Genomic DNA, 16,017 nt, shown 5'->3' on the forward strand with positions numbered 1-16,017 from the left:
AGCTGAAGAGGCAAGCCCAGTGTTGGGGTGAGGCGGGTGCTGAGCCCTCCCGGGGCCCCCGATTGGCCCAGGCGCCCACCACATGACCGCCTCGCCTTGACCTGCCCCCGGTGCCGAATGTTGCTTTTACCCCCTAAGGAAGGAGTGGTTGACAATTTTCATATTTCTTCTAAATTTGGAGATTTCAGACAATGCTGGGAGGCTTGGCTCCAGCTGCCAGAGGCCCATGTGGAAGTCATTAAGCCCAAGAAGGGGGGCCGGGGGAGAGAGGGAGGCAGGGAGAGGAGGAGGAGGAAGGGGGTGGGGGCCAGAGTTTTGAGGGCTGCCAGTTGTCAGCCTGGGAACATGAGCAAAGCCCTGGGAGTGAGCTGCGTGTGAGAATTTCCTTCCTGCCCTCCATCCCTGTGTCCCAGGACGGGAGTGGGAGTGCTGAGATTTTCTGGGAACCTTGAGCCAGGAAGACCTCAGTTCTGGCTCCTGGGGCCCAGAGGGTGGTGGTCATGGCAAGGGACTGGGGACCATGAGGAAGCAAATCCACTCTCCGGAAAGCAAGGGCCCTGACTGGCCAGCCCCATCAATGTGCAAAGAAGGCCAGGGACCCAGGAGGGACAGGCTTGCCCTTGTCATAGAGGCGTTGCCACAGGACAGGAGCTTGAGTCCAGACACCCCAGTCTCTCTTTCCCCCGCCATGCTAGTTGTCAGAGATGCCCCTCTCTTACCATGCTCCTCCTTTCTCACGCTTCAGCCCCTCTGGCCTCCTATAGCTATCTCAGCATTTTTTTCATGCCTCAGGGCCTTTGCACTGCAGTTCTTTTTGCCAAAAGTGCCCTTTCCCCAGAGCTGGCTTCTCCTGCTTCTTCTTCTTCTTCAAATAAATAAATAAATAATATATATATATATATATATATATATATATATATATATATATATATATAAATTGATTTTTACAGAGAGGAAGGGAGAGGGAGAGAGAAACATTGATCAGCTGCCTCCTGCACACCCCCTTACAGGGATGTGCCTGTAACCAAGGTACATGCCCTTGACTGGAATCAAACCTGGGACTCTTCAGTCCACAGGTTGATGCTCTATCCACTGAGCCAAACCAGTCAGGGCACCTCCTGCTTCTGGTCTCAGCTCAAATCACCTCTAGATGAGGCCTGGCCTGGCCACTGATTTATTCCCCACCACTGCCCCTCTCATGGCCCTCCAAGCCTGCCACATGTGCGCCCTTATTTCACGTATCTCCTGGGCTAGTTGCTCATTGTCTAGCTCTCCCAGGGAAGTGACCCCCTGAGCAGGGTCTGTGTCCCCAGACCTCGGCAGTGCTGGTGCAGGATGGCCAGAAAGACAGTTTATGGAGGGGTGGCTGCCAGCACTGGAGCAGTTGCTCCGAGGCTGGAGGAGGGCTCCTCCCAGTGGCCAGCCGCGCCCGGAGCTGAGGGCTGCTACCCCATCCCTGTCCTTTGTTGCTCAGAACTTCCCTTCTGTGGCCAGGGGGCTGGACCAGAGCTACCTCCATCCCCATTCTAATTCCTGGTCCCCTGGCTCCTGGCTGCCCCCTCCCTCTCCTCCCTCAGGGCCCAGATTCCCTCCAGCACAGGACCTTGTGCCATCCTGGGTGGGGCCAGTGGCCATGAGGGTTGTGGGATGCTCAACTTGACACAGTCCCTGATCTCACAAGGCCCCGGCTCAGCAGGGCATCCTCACCTCCTCTTCTTTCCTTCTGAGGAAACAGCCCTCCTGATGCAGGAGGCCTGTGAGCCTGGTACTGCCCTGTGCTCCCCAGCCGGTCAGCTGTGGCTCTGAGCCTCACCTTCCTCCTCTGTGAAGTGGATGCTAAGGCCTGCCTTGCAGCATTGCCCTGTGGGTCAGTGGGGCGGCCCCTGCTGACCTGGGGATGGGTCAGGCAGGGGCTCTGTTACTGTCCACGGGTGGAGGGGGGCCTGGGAAGTCGCTTAATGTCTGTGAACCTTATTTTCTCCTTCTGTAGAATGGAGTGAGAAACAGCACCCCCTTTTGGGCTGGCCATGACCAAGAGGCGAGACTGTGCTGACAAAGCGTTAGCCCAGGGCCCACTTCAAAGTATGTGCTCAGCAAGCATCCGATGTTGTTAAGTGATGTGACTCCAGAGCTGACACACAGCAGACTCGCCATTTGTGTCATCCCTTTCCTTCCTGAACCAAGGAGATGGATTCCATTCATACGCCCCACCCTCCCCCCATGCCCGGGGTGTAAGACCATGGGCAGGGAAGGCGTGGAGCCCCGCTCCCCTCCACGCTCAGGGGGCCAGGTTAACACTCCAGGCACCAGCAGCAGATCCCAGGGCAAAGATGAAGCCCCCTCAATGAAACCATCAAGATTATGGAACGTTCACTCTGGAGATTGTGAAATGTAACCTATGCTTCTGTCAGTTCTGCTGCTGTTTGAGCATCAGAGAGTTTTCATCGAGGTTCAAAGGAAAAATAGAAAAACTTCTGGTCTGAGTTGTATTGAGAGCCACCATGTCCATGCCCCAAACTCGAGGCCTGGCTAAACACCGCCAGGCTGTTACCAGAAAGTTCATTATCAGAGGTCAAGGCAAGGAACGAAAGCCACCCAGAGACAGAGCACAGGACATCCTGGGAGAAGAGGTGTCCTGGCACCAACGTATCTTCAAAAGCTAGCTTAACGGCAGCCATTTGTGACTCAGTGTCATAAATCTGTCTCAAACATTTCAAAGCCGTTTTTATTTCCTCCCATACCCCCTCTTGGGAGTTATGAGTACTTTAGGTTTATTAATCACTGTGTGAAGTGGCTTTTCTTTCCAGACTGTGGCAAGCAGCCTTGAGATCCGTCCTTTCCCAGAGGAAACAGGTCAACGATACTCCTAGTACGTGTGGGTAAGGCGTCTTGGGAGGCCGAGGGAGGGCTCTTCTTAGGAGCTGGGTGTGAGAGTGTGTGTTCAGGGAGTTCTGTGTCTTCAGAGTGTGTGTGCAGTCAGGGCATGGGCAACCCCAAACAGGAGGGGCCTGAAGAACAGGGCACTCATGGGTCCTGGGAGAGACGCCTCACTCCTACAGGTGATCAAGGAAGAGCTTGCGTTGGAACAATTACAACCTTTAAGATGTTCAGCCGAAATCGGTTTGGCTCAGTGGATAGAGCATCGGCCTGTGCACTGAAAGGTCCCAGGTTCAATTCCGGTCAAGGGCATGTACCTTGGTTGCGGGCACATCCCCAGTAGGGGGTGTGCAGGAGGCAGCTGATCAATGATTCTCTCTCATCAATGTTTCTAACTCTCTATCCCTCTCTCTTCCTCTCTGTAAAAAAAAATCAATAAAATATATTAACAAAAAAGAAAAAAGAAAATGGAGTTCAGATCCACACAGGAAGGACTTGGAGGGTGGTGAGCACACAAATGCAATATACAGATGTTGTATTACAGAATTGTATACCTGAAACTTACATAATGTTATTAATCAGTTACCTCAATAAATTCAATTAAGTAAAAAAGAAATTGATAACCCTTTTAAAATTAAATTAAAAAATTTTTATTTTAATTATTTTAAACTACATTCTTTATTGATTTCAAGGGTGAGAGAGAATCATTGATTGGCTGCCTCCTACATGCCCACTACTGGGGATCAAGCCGGAAACCTGGGCATGTGCCCTGACCGGGAATTCAACCGTGTCCTCCTGTTCATAGGCTGACGTTCAACTACCGAGCCACAACAGCTGGGCAAAATCGGTAACTCTTAAAAATGAATAAAGGACTTTGTAAGTCAGTGGAGCCACTCAAGGATGAAATGGACTAAAGGGCTGTCTTGATAAAGTTATGCGTCCTTTGTTCTCGGAGGAATGCAAGCAGAGGCTGAATGACAACTTGCGAGTCCCTCCTATGAACTTCATCACACACTGCATGTTCTCACACCCAACCTGTCCCCAACCACCAGCCCTGACTTCACACCGATTTGACCCAAAAGGCATAGCTCAGAGGGGATCAGGGGGAGACTGTTATGTACTGGAAAGAGCCATGAGCTCTGAGTTAAAAATCAAGCTCCATGTGTTTTCTTTGATGAGCGTAAGACTTTTGTTTCATTGATTTAATTTGATTCTGAGAGGTAATAGTCAATTAGTGAAAACGAGCTTATAATTTGTAATCAAACCAATTTCTTAAAACATAATAGAAAGCTGTGCATAGCAAATGAATGAAGTTGAAATCATAGTCCAGAAGAAGATATATGGTATAATCCCATTTAAGTAAAAGGATGTGTCTGTGAAATTACAATGAGATGCCACTACAATCCTATTAGGATGGCAATAATAATAATAATAATAATAATGGAAGAAGAACCTCCTAGTTACTTAAATACTTATACATTGATGTTCATAGCAGCATTACTTATAATAGCCAAAATGTTAAAATAATCCAGGTGTCCATCAATAAATGAATGAATAAACAATATATATATATATATATATATATATATATATATATATATTTATATGTACAATGGAATGTTATTCAGTTATTCAGCCATAAAAAGGATAAATTCTAGTACATTCAAGAACATGTATAAACCTTGAAAACATGATAAGTGAAATAAGTCAGACACAAAAGGACACACCCCAGTAACATGTATGTGTGCATAAGATTGTACATGTGTGTGAAAATGCGGTTAGATATTTGAAAGAATGTGGGAACTCGGGTAATTCTGGCTTATTCTATTGTTGCTATCTGTACTTGATTTTTTCCCTAATTCACATTGAGCATTTGCTGTTTTTGCTATTAGAAAAGAGGCAATTATCACATTTTAAAAAAGGCACATAAAGGGTCCTTGACAGCTTACTTTGTGTTAGAACTCACAGATGCCAAGTGTGCGAAACTGAAACTTCAACACAGGCTGTTTGACAAGGAGGGACCTGTCAAGGTTCAGTTGTAGGAAACCATTCTTGTTAGTTTAAGCAGAAAGGGATTTCCGACAGGGACCCGGGGGCTTACACACTTGTCGGAGAGGTCGGAGAAGCTCCAGGCAGCGCCCTGGGCAGGACTGGGTCTGCCGCATCACTGAGCTGTCCCCCTAGAGCAGCTGCTGGGGTCAGAAAGGGCCACTTGGCTGTGGGCTTCGAGAACACAGACTGTGCTGAGTGCAGGGGCCAGGAAGCCATTCTTGCCACTGCCATGACTGTCCTTCAACACCCACCAAGCCAGCGATGGCTCAAGCTAGTTTCTTAGGGCTGCATGGCTCAAACAACAGCGATGGACTGTCTGCCAGTTCTGGAAACAAGAACTCCAGGATCAAGGTGTGTCAGGGTTAGGTCCTTCTGAGGGCTGTGAGGGGGAATCTGTCCCAGGCCTCTCTAGAAGTTTCTGGTGGTTTGCTGGCAGTCTTTGGCGTTCCTTGGCTCATAGATGCATCAGCCTGCTGTCTGCCTTTATGTTCACATGGTTTCTCCCCATGTCTGTCTGGCTCTAAATATCCCCCTTTTATAAGGACACCCATCATACGGGATTAAGTCCACCCTACTTCAGTATGACCTCATTGGAACGAATCCTATCTGCAACTGCCCTATTTCCAAATAAGGGGGTTACAACGTCAACATGTGAATTTGGCGGGGGGACAGGGAGAGAACACGGTTCAGCTTATACATGAGTAATGGAACATTGCTGTGGAAAAACCCATATAGTATTGCTTGATATCAACTACAGTGATGAAGCAGGGATATGACCTTCATTCAGAACCAGAGAGAGTCTGGGAAATGTTCTTAGCTTCTTAGGCTCTGCAGTAATGAAGGCATTCTAAGAGTAGGTTGGAATTGATGCTCTGTCAACCCACCAAACCACACTCCTAAATCCAACACCCTCTACCCACCACCCCACTCCTGGTCATTTTGTGGCTGGCAAAAGTTCACACCACCAAGCACATGAACTTGGGATACTAGGAACACCACTGTCCTCAGAAACCAGGGGTTAGGAGTCGGAGCCCTAGCCTTTCCCTTAACTTGTGGGGTGACAGCACAGCTAACCAACACTCACTGATAGGAAGTGCCACCACCCACCAGCCACTCAACAAGCACCATGGTGCTCACTCTCATGATCGCATTCTAGAATCTAAGTGTGTGTGTGTGTGTGTGTGTGTGTGTGTGTGTGTGTGTGTGTGTTCTTGCGCGCGCGCGCGCGCGCGCTCGTGCAAGAACGCATGTACCAACTCAAGAATGGAGGTGCTGGGAGAATTGGGAGGCTTGGGACATAGGAGGGCTTTTCTTGAGTGGCAGGGGCCTGGGCCGAGCTTGCACTGGAGCCCTGAGTGAGGAGGGGGCCATGGTTCTGTAATAGATGGGCTGGGCCTTCATTGTCTTGGCTTGGGAGCAGTGTGGCAAGATCCTTGTACCCCAACTTTGGCTGCATGAGTGGGGGAGCTTTTCAGCTTTATAATGATCCCATTCCTCACCCTCAGAGTCCCCTTAGATAAGTCCCTTGCCACCTTAAACAATGAGCTTAACCCTGGGGACTTAGTTATGTATTATAATTATACTGTGTATCACATTAGAGACTTCTGTTTTTATTTCTATCTTTTCTAATTTCTATTTTGTGTGTGTCTGTGTGTGTGTGTGTGTGTGTGTGTGTGTGTGTGTGTGTATTAAAGGAATATAACATAATAGCACAATAGTACTTTACAGAATATGAAAATAATTATTTAAAAAAATAACCTACTTAAAATGTATTCAGGTAAATAAACATGGCGATCCAGCTAGCCCCTAGCCCATTTTTCAGGAGAGGGAGGAGAGCTAGTGCTAACAATGACTGCTATTGCAGGGGGCTCACTTTGACAGGGAACCCAAGAGTAATGCAATCATTGTTTCAATTGCTCACTGTAGAACAAATTCATATTCACTGCCTATGTGTGGGAGGGTTATGGCAACAGGGGGGTTATTGGAGACAGTTTCCAACTACGAGCAACCTGGTTGGTGGGATGAGGGAATATTACTTTAATGTCCCCTCTGGCCTTGGCTTCAAGTTTGCGTGTTCATCTCTCCCCTCTGCTGCTGAGGCCCTCTCCCTGCCTCCCCACCTCCCTGCCCCCACCCCACCCATGTCTTTCCATCTGACACTCCTCAGCCAGCCCTTGGACTGCAGGCTGACTCCAAGCCTTTGTAAACCACCCAGGACTGTTAAACAAATCCTATAATTAGAAGCCAGGTTTCCTAAACGAAGTGAAAAATGTAACGCTATCCTCTGTTTGTTCACTGGATGCTCAACGCATGTGCCATGACCCAGAGGAGCTGTGACTTTGGGTTTCCAAGAAGCCTTAATAAGGTAATGTTTATAAAGTTCTTAACTTTACAACTCCGCTGGAATACAACTCTGTGAAACAAGGAAAAGCCGTGATTCCAAAGAGATACCCCCTACCCCCATCCGCACCCCACCCTGTCCCAATGGAGAGGAATGTCATCCCCTTATGGGATATGTGGAAAGCTCTAAGACTGGGATTAAAATAAGCAAGTTCTGGCCCCAAATCTAACCCTGAATTGCTGTGTGACATTGTATCAGTCTCTTTCCCTCACTGGACTTTATTTTTAAAAGCAAATCTTTATGAATTTGGTAAAATACTTTCCCAGTATCCCTGTCTGGAAAAGAGAAGAGATGATAAGACTTGCTTGTTCTAAAAGTCCCTTCAAACACTGACTTTCTGCAGTTTCATTCTGTGCCTCTCTGCCATTGGGTTTGTCTCAATCAAGGATTCTTCTCCAAATTCGACCTCCTTTTTCTGGACTCTACAAAAGCACTTGGTAATGAAATTTGAACTGGGTAAATCTAGTTTGGGGTTGGCAAGATCCATAGATATACCTCTTCCTCCCTCGGCTTTGAACACCTAAGGGCCTCTCTCATGAGCTAAAATGCACAAGAAATAATGTTAAAATAACTTGTGGAAAATAAAACAACAGAAAGAACTCTTTAATTCTTTGAAGGACTTCAAACTGGTCAATATGAGGAACAGGAAAAAGAACAGGGCTGTGCTTCCTGGAGATGGTAGCCGCTGTTAACTTCATGCTTTAACATTATGTTAACATCATAATAGCTGACATTTATTGGGTTCTTTCTATGAACCAGACTCTGCTGAGGACTCACATCCATCCTCTCAATTAACCTCATAGCAAATCTGGGAGGTAGGTACTTTCTCACCATCCTCATTGTACAGATAAGAAAAGGACAGTTAAAGAGATGATAGAATTTTCCTAAATGAAATAAGTGGTTGGAACAGAGACTCCAGAATCCGTTCTTGACCTCTATAAATCTGTTGTCTACAAACCTCTGATCCTTTGTGGAAGTCAATGTCGTGATGATGTTTTCATCACTCTGTGTCCCTGAGTGATTCTGATGAACAGAGCATGCCCTGCAGCCAACTTGTGAGAAAGACATCTTCCCGGGGCTAAGCCTCCAAGATCTGGGGGCTATTTGTTACTGCAGCACAACATGGCCCCTCCTGACTGATACTCCTTGTCATAGGGTAGAGGGAACAGTTTTGTTCTGTGTAAAGAGCCAATTTATCACCAGCAGAGGAAAGGGAGGTGTACATTTAAAACAAGTAGAGACTGCACTGACTGGTTTAGCTCAGTGGCTGGAGCAATGGCCTGCAGACTGAGGGGTCCCAGGTTGGATTCCGGTCAAGGGAATGTACCTTGGTTGTGGGCACATCCCCAGTAGGGGGTGTGCAGGAGGCAGCTGATCGATGTTTCTCTCTCATCAATGTTTCTAACTCTCTATCCCTCTCCCTCTATAAAAAATCAATAAAATATATTTAAAAAATAAAATTAAAAAAAAAAATAAAACAAGTAGAGATTAATAAAAGACTCAGGAGCATTGAATAGGAGCATCATTGAGAAGCCAGCAAAACGACCAGTAAGGTCTCGTTGAGCCTGGGACTCTACAAAATGGTCTAAAAATTGAGATTTGGAAGTGATTCTGGAGTGACGAGGTCAGAGCTAGCTCTGTGGTTGAGATAATGGGATAGAATACAAGAGAATCCCAACCTGGAAGACAACAATTATAGACATAGATAGCTCTGTGATCACCAGATTGAAGAGCCAAACTAGCCCAGCTTTTCCAACAACGCACTACTGGAGAGAAAGAGATCGGGATCCCAACCCTTGAATTTTCTCTGGAACTGACTCAGGAAACGTTCTCTCTGGCACCAAGGCCTCTCGCCAAACACATTTCCCTCTAAGAAGATTTACCCATAGAACACAGCTAGGCCATGTCAGAAATGACCTTTGGCACTCCGTGTACACTGAATGACAGGCAAGGCTGCCCACCTGTAATTGCTGCTTGGCTTCAATGCTTCTTTCCTATGCTGGGGCAAAGGTTAGCATGGGTGGTGGTCAAAAGTGGCCTCACGCTTTCATCCTAAGCTCTGCCCCCTTTTCTGTGCTATATGACTATGGGCAGGTTATTTCCCTTCTATGGGCCTCAATTTTCTCTTCTGTAAAATCTTTATATTCACACGAGGTTGATACAAACAGTAAATACAGTCGGATATAAAAGTGCGTTGTAAACTGTCGAGGGCTATACACACGCCAAGGGTATCGCTCTTACCACCGGGGCGATGATCGGAAGCATCTGCCTGGCTCCCGGGGCTGGACCATTTCTGTCTCCCAGGACCAGAAGCCTTGAAACTGTCTTGTGACATAAAAACAATTATGGAGCCCTCTTTCCTGGGAACCAGACTTTGGAAATGGTCAGACTCCGCATGAGCCATTTCTTCCGCTTTCCTCACAAATGCAATATTTATGAGAACTGACCTTCCAATGGAAATTTGGCAAGCTATCACATTCTGGAGACAGTGTACCTTCCTCCACACGCCCCGAGGGCTGAGGTCATGGGCTTCCCAGGAGATCCTGCAGTTCCCAAGGATGCGGGAGGTACAGGAGACTGAGAGGAGAGGGGCCCCGCAAGAGTCCCTATACAGATCATAGGCTGACACTAAAACACCAGAATCGTGATGTCTGCCATCCTCTATAAGAGCATCAGCTCAGGACCTGGTTAGCTGTTCACGGCTGTGTGCCTCTAATTATTAGACACAAATCTGTATTTGAGCATCTATTAGAGTCTAATAGATGCTCAAATACAGATTTGTGTCAAATGAACTCTCAGGGGTCCTCATTGCCCATACTTTGCAACTTACCGTTTCCCAGACAACCTACTTAAACCATCCCCTGGTTTCTCAAGATCATCTCTCCACAGGTTCAGGCCACAGAGACAAGTTTAAGCTTCTGCACGGAGGCCAGGGCTGGGACACACTGGAGCCCTCAGAGCCTGCATGTTTTTTAGGCTGTTTTCTGAGGGAGGAAGGATGGGGATGGAGGCCTTGGCTACGCCATCAAGGCTCCTTGCTGAAGTGCGATGGATGCTGCCTGTCACCTCAAGGGGTGGGTTGTGAGTAGTTGCTCCCTCAGCAAGACCTGCCCTGGTCACAGGTCCCCAAGACAGGCAGTGAGAAGCACATGTGCCCATTAGAGATGGTGGCTGCCTGGAAGACCCTTCAAAACCATCACAAAACGAAACACACACCTATAAGACTCCCGCCTACGAATTTGCACCCATGCAGATACACACTGAACAAGAGCAATAAAAACAGCACTGCTGCGGCAGTGGCGGAAGCTAACGTGTAAGGCAGACTGATAAATTCCGTCCGTGTTTAGCTTGGTTCCGGGGAGCAGGCCTCTGAACCCAAGCTGCAAGGGAAATCTCCTCTCCCCCTCCCGGGACTCCTCTCCTATAAACAGCCGGAGGACACGGACCCCCTTCCTCTCCCATCCTCCACAGCCCAGGCCTCCTCCTCCACCGGGGGCCACACTCAGGGGGTCCGCAGAGAACATCTGTCATGCTGTACCCTCTGCCTGCTTCCACTGGAGGATGGAGCCTCCCACCCGAAACAGACACAGACCCACCCTGCGAGAGGAGGGGCTGACAGCTCTGGGGGGAAAGCCAGAACTCTGGATCTTGTAAGTCCAGATGTCCTGTAAACTCCGACCAGAGTATAAACATCCCCGGAACGGAGGGGAGGATGTGCTGGTGGGCAGGGGAGCCGGCGCCTCTGTCTGCCCTGGGGACACGCTGTTTATTCCATGTCCCTCATGAGCCCTCTAGGGCTCCTTCCGGCCCCAGGTCTGGGCAAGTCAAGGCAGGCAGATCAGCCCTATGTAGGGATCCAAGGCCTTGAGCATAGACTTCAACCTCTCAGGGCTGGAGAGGAACTATCTCTTAAAGCTCCACCAGTCCAACCCTTCCTTCTCCTTGAAACTCCCTCCTGGCATTCCCAGCTGGTTTTCTGACCTCTGGTCTTTTCGGCTGACAGGGAGTTCATTCTTTCCCAGGGCAATCCATTCAACTATTGGGATTTGGCAGTTAGAAAATGCTAGAAAAGAGCTGACTAGAATTGTTCTGTGCAACTTGATTGAGCAGCGCTAAAAACCACGGGTACAACAAAATAGCAGCAGGGCCGTTGGCCGAGCACCGCTCTGTGACAGGCACTTACCTCCTGAAATCCTTTTTGAGGAGGACCCACAGGCTCAGAAAGGTTAGGTACTTGCCCGAGGTAACCCAGCTGTTGTGTTCAAAGTCTGTGCTTTAAATCTTAGTCTATACTGGGCCTTCCCAATCAAAACCAAAAATAGCACATACTCCCGCAGAGCACCCTATAGTAAACAGGCACTCACAAAACCAACCAAGTTACAAGAAAAACAGCCCACACTTGCCAAGTATTAAATGCCAGTCGTATGCCAGGCGAGTCATGATTTTTATGACAAATCCATGTTAACAACCTTCTGGGGAAACTGAGGCTCTCTGAGGTTAGAAGACATAGACATGGTCACGTCAAAAGGGGCAGAGCAAGTGGCCAGCCACCATTTCTGAAGTCTGCAGTCTCCCACGATGCCGCAGTGCATCACGGGGTGTGGTGGGGGGACTTCAGCCGACTAGGAGAAAACATGCATAATGATAATGATGATTTTCAGCAACCAGGGCTTTAAAACGTGAGATGTGCATCTTCGGAGAGAGAGGACCTCCCTGTACTGAAGGTGCTGGGGAAGGGTTTCCTCCTCTGGAAGGAGCTACGCAGGATTCTATGGGCGGCGACCATTAACAAGAGATCGGCGACAGCGCAAAGTCTGTATGCAATCCACAAACAAACTTGGCCTTTTCAAGAATGGGTGCCGGGCCAAAACCGGTTTGGCTCAGTGGATAGAGCATCGGCCTGCAGACTGGAAGGTCCCGGGTTCGATTCCGGTCAAGGGCATGTACCTTGGTTGCGGGCACATCCCCGGTAGGGGGTGTGCAGGAGGCAGCTGGTCAATGTTTCTCTCTCATCGACGTATCTAGCTCTCTATCCCTCTCCCTTCCTCTCTGTAAAAAAAAATCAATAAAATATATTAAAAAAAAAAAAAAAAGAGTGGGTGCCGGGCAGAAGGGAGGCCTCGGCCACCCAGTCCCCAAGCACAAGCCCACCTGTGAGAATCCTGCCCCAGCTCACACTTCCTCCATTGCTCCCAGTGGGGGAGGAGGCACTGGCACCTGGCCTGGGCAGCGGGTCATGTGGACGCGGTGCCCCTCTGTACATCCTGGGGGCCGCCCATGCACTGAGGCCTTTCCCTTTTTTGAGAACTGGGAGCTTGCTGGCTGGGTCTGTTCCCACCAACAGTGTTCCCGTCCAGGGATCTTAAAATAGTGCCTCTTGGCTGGGGCTCTGGAGTGAGCAGTGAGGCAGGCATTTGTGCAAATATGGGCCTGGGAGAAGGACTCCTACCAGGAGGGTGGAGGGCGGGGTGGGCAGCGTGGCAGGAGAGCCAAGACCTCCTGTGGAGGATGCGCCCTCCCGGCCACAGCCCCCCTCCATCTTGCAGCGGAGGCGCCGGCCAGTCTCCTCCCGCCTCCCCTGGCCTTGCTGGGTCCACTCAGGCTGGTCTCTAGACTGAATCCCGGGGGCCCTCCTGGCCCAGCCGAGGTTCCCGGATAAGCCCACTATGACCAGGGGGCCTCTACATTCTTCTGGTGGATCTGTCCTTGACCCCACCTGACAATGCCCTTCCCACCTGGGAACACCCCAGAAATACCTCTAAAGGCCCAACTCCAAATCCGTCTTAACAATAACAGTGACAATGGCAGCTGCCGTTCATTGAGTGCTTACTGCCGGCAGGCATGCTGCTGGGTGCTGTGACATGCATGATTTCATCTGATCCTCACAAGCATCCATGGGGAGCCAAGTTATTCTTATCTCCCCTGGGCAGAATAAACGAAGGCCCAGAAAAGTCAAGTCACTTTCCCAAGGCTGCAGAGCCGTGAGCTGGTGGAGACAGGATTAAAACTCGGGCCTGTCAGCCTCTGGGGTCTGAAGGCTTAGCCCTTGGGCTGCACCTCCCCCACCGGCTCCCTGCTGCTCTGGCCTCCCATTCTCCATCCCAGCGTGATCACCCTGCGTGACAGACCACTAGTGTGATTCAATGCATGGAACAGCGAATGCCTGTGACGTGTCAGGAGCATTGCTGGGTGCCACGTCCAGAGGCTGGGAGTCCTCAGATCCCCTTGAAGACTCTTATTTGGGCTTGGGCTCAGTGATCTTCCCAACACGCAGGGCCCAGTTCGTTTGAGAATATCAGGGTAAGGCTGAGGCAAGCATACCAGTCTGATGACCAAGAGACCAGCTGGACATTCCCCCCCTCCTGTCCTGGTTGCAATGCCCCTCTTACTGTACGGAACAGCATGTGCATGAATCAAACTTTGGCTCCGTGAGCATCAGTTTCCCCATTCTATATTTGGGGAAAAGTTAGGGCCTCACCACAGGGTGGGTGGGAGGATTTAATGAAACTGTGCATGAAGGACTTAGCACAATGCCTGCTAGTCAAGTAAGTAGATATTAAGCAACAGCTATTATTACTACTAGTTATTTTCTGGAAATTATGGTGTCCGGGTGTCAAATGGCAAGAGGCTCACATGCACATAGTAGGTGCTCCAAGTGAAGGAAATCACTCACACAGCAGACAGAAGCCCCCTTGCTCATCCTTCCCACTACTACCCCACACCCTCTTGGCTGGCTGTGCCATTCCTGCTCTAATGAGGAAGGTGTCCTGGGCACTGGTCCTCAATAACAAGAGGGTCACGCGGGCATCCAGGGGCAGGCACAGGTCCCAAACCCACTCCCCCAGACCCTCATTTTCAGCTCCAGGGCCCATCCCAGAGAAAAGAAGTAGCTGGTGTGGAAGTTCCATCAGGCTTTGCTCAGATCTTCAGGGGTGTCTGGTGGCGCCACCTGGTGGCGAGCACAGCACTGCTCCTGGCCAGGCCTGTACCTCCAAGTGCCTCCACCCTCCGCCCCTTCCTTGCTCTGCAGCTCATCCGCCCCTTCCCTCACTCACAAGCACCGTGTACTGACCACCGTCCGTGTGTAAAGACTTAAGGACCCCCACTTTGCTGTGGGGCAGAAGCCGCTGAAGTCGAAGTCTCGATGCCTCCCTCTCAGGCCTGGCTCTGACCACATTCTGCCACAATCCACACTCAGGGCATCCGTGAAGGCAGATGGTTTCTAGAAGCCAAGGCTGGAGGAAGGGGCCTCCTTCGTGGCCTGAACTGGCCAATATGGTCACGAGGCCCATCCTTGACTCCCTGCCGCCCCATTCTTCGCCTTGCCACCCTGGCTGTTTCTCTGGTTCAAAGGACAGTGGCAGTGGGGCTGGGACGGCCCGGGGTGGGAGTGGGGGCCTGCTGCCTGAGGAGGTATTTTCAGAGTCCCCCTCCCTCCGGAGTTTCCAGCGATAGAATGGAGCCCTGTCTAGTATTTGACCAAATAAGGTGGTATCTCTTGATGAGCTCAAGCCTCAGCCAGCTTCTCAGTTATGCTGTGGAAACCTGCCCTGGACAGATTAATCTTGTGACATTCAGGAGCGCCTCGCACCCCGCATTCTTCCCCCAGCCGCTGGCCCATTCCTGTAAATAGCCAAGAGTGGCCCCTCAACCGGGCGCTGTGGTCCTGGATGTCTGTTCACTGTGTCCCTCCCCTGCCCTCTCCACCTCCCCCCCTCCACGGCCCCCACCGCCGCCCTGGGAGGACTACTCCTTCACAGTTGGCTGGGCTGCTCACTTGAGTGAGAGACCTCGACCAGCGGGGCTGGCCATTTCAGCATGTGATTCCAGGACACATAGACCCTGGGGTCACCTGAGCTCACAAAATTGTCGCCAGAGCCTGTGAAAGCCAGGGCTCTCTCAGCCAGGAGGGTGGGCCCGAGGGGGTAGAAAGGAGACTCGGCTGAGCAATGCAACCTGGGCTAGCTCTAAGAACAGATAATGTTTATAAAAAACAATAATAAAATTATTTTACAGCCATTTTCATAATAAACAGCTAAGAGTTTATTGAGTGGTTACTACGTGCCAGGCCCTGTGCCAGGTGCTTAACATGGGCTATTTCTTTTATTCCTTATAACAGCCCCCAAAGGTGGGTGCTGGGATGATCCCTTTTCGAGAGATGTGGGAACTGAGCCTCGGAAAGATTTCAGGGAGAAATGGGCCAGGCCTCTGCCAGTTCCTGGGCACGGCACTCATTTTACAGAGAAGAAAAGTGAGGCTGCGAGAGAATCAAAGTCTCAGACAGTCTCGGGGTGAGGGGGGGAGACCAGGTCCCTGAAGTGGAGACCTTCTCTAAGCAAAGGAAGGCCAGACGACTGGCCATGAAGTCCTCATGGACCTGAGACTTGGCTCGTGTGAGAACACAGATTCAGAAACACATTCCCAGCAGGCCAGCCTTGCGCCGAAAATGGCCCAAGAAAAACAGCCTGGGCGGGTGGCTAGAGCCCTGCACAGGACCAGGTATGAGCCCCAGCTCTGTCATCTGTAACTCACTGTGTGTGTGAGATCCTGCACAAGTCCCTTCCTGCTCCAGCCTCGGTTTCCCTGCCGGTGAACTAAGGAAGCAAAGGCCGTTGAGCTCACCTGAGACTCTCAGGAATCCGCTTCCTTGGGAGAGATGGGGTCTGTGTCCCGCTCCTGGCCAGCAC

This window comes from Pipistrellus hanaki, assembly GCF_964339955.1.
Source record: "Pipistrellus hanaki genome assembly, chromosome: 5".
NCBI classification, from domain to species: domain Eukaryota; kingdom Metazoa; phylum Chordata; class Mammalia; order Chiroptera; family Vespertilionidae; genus Pipistrellus; species Pipistrellus hanaki.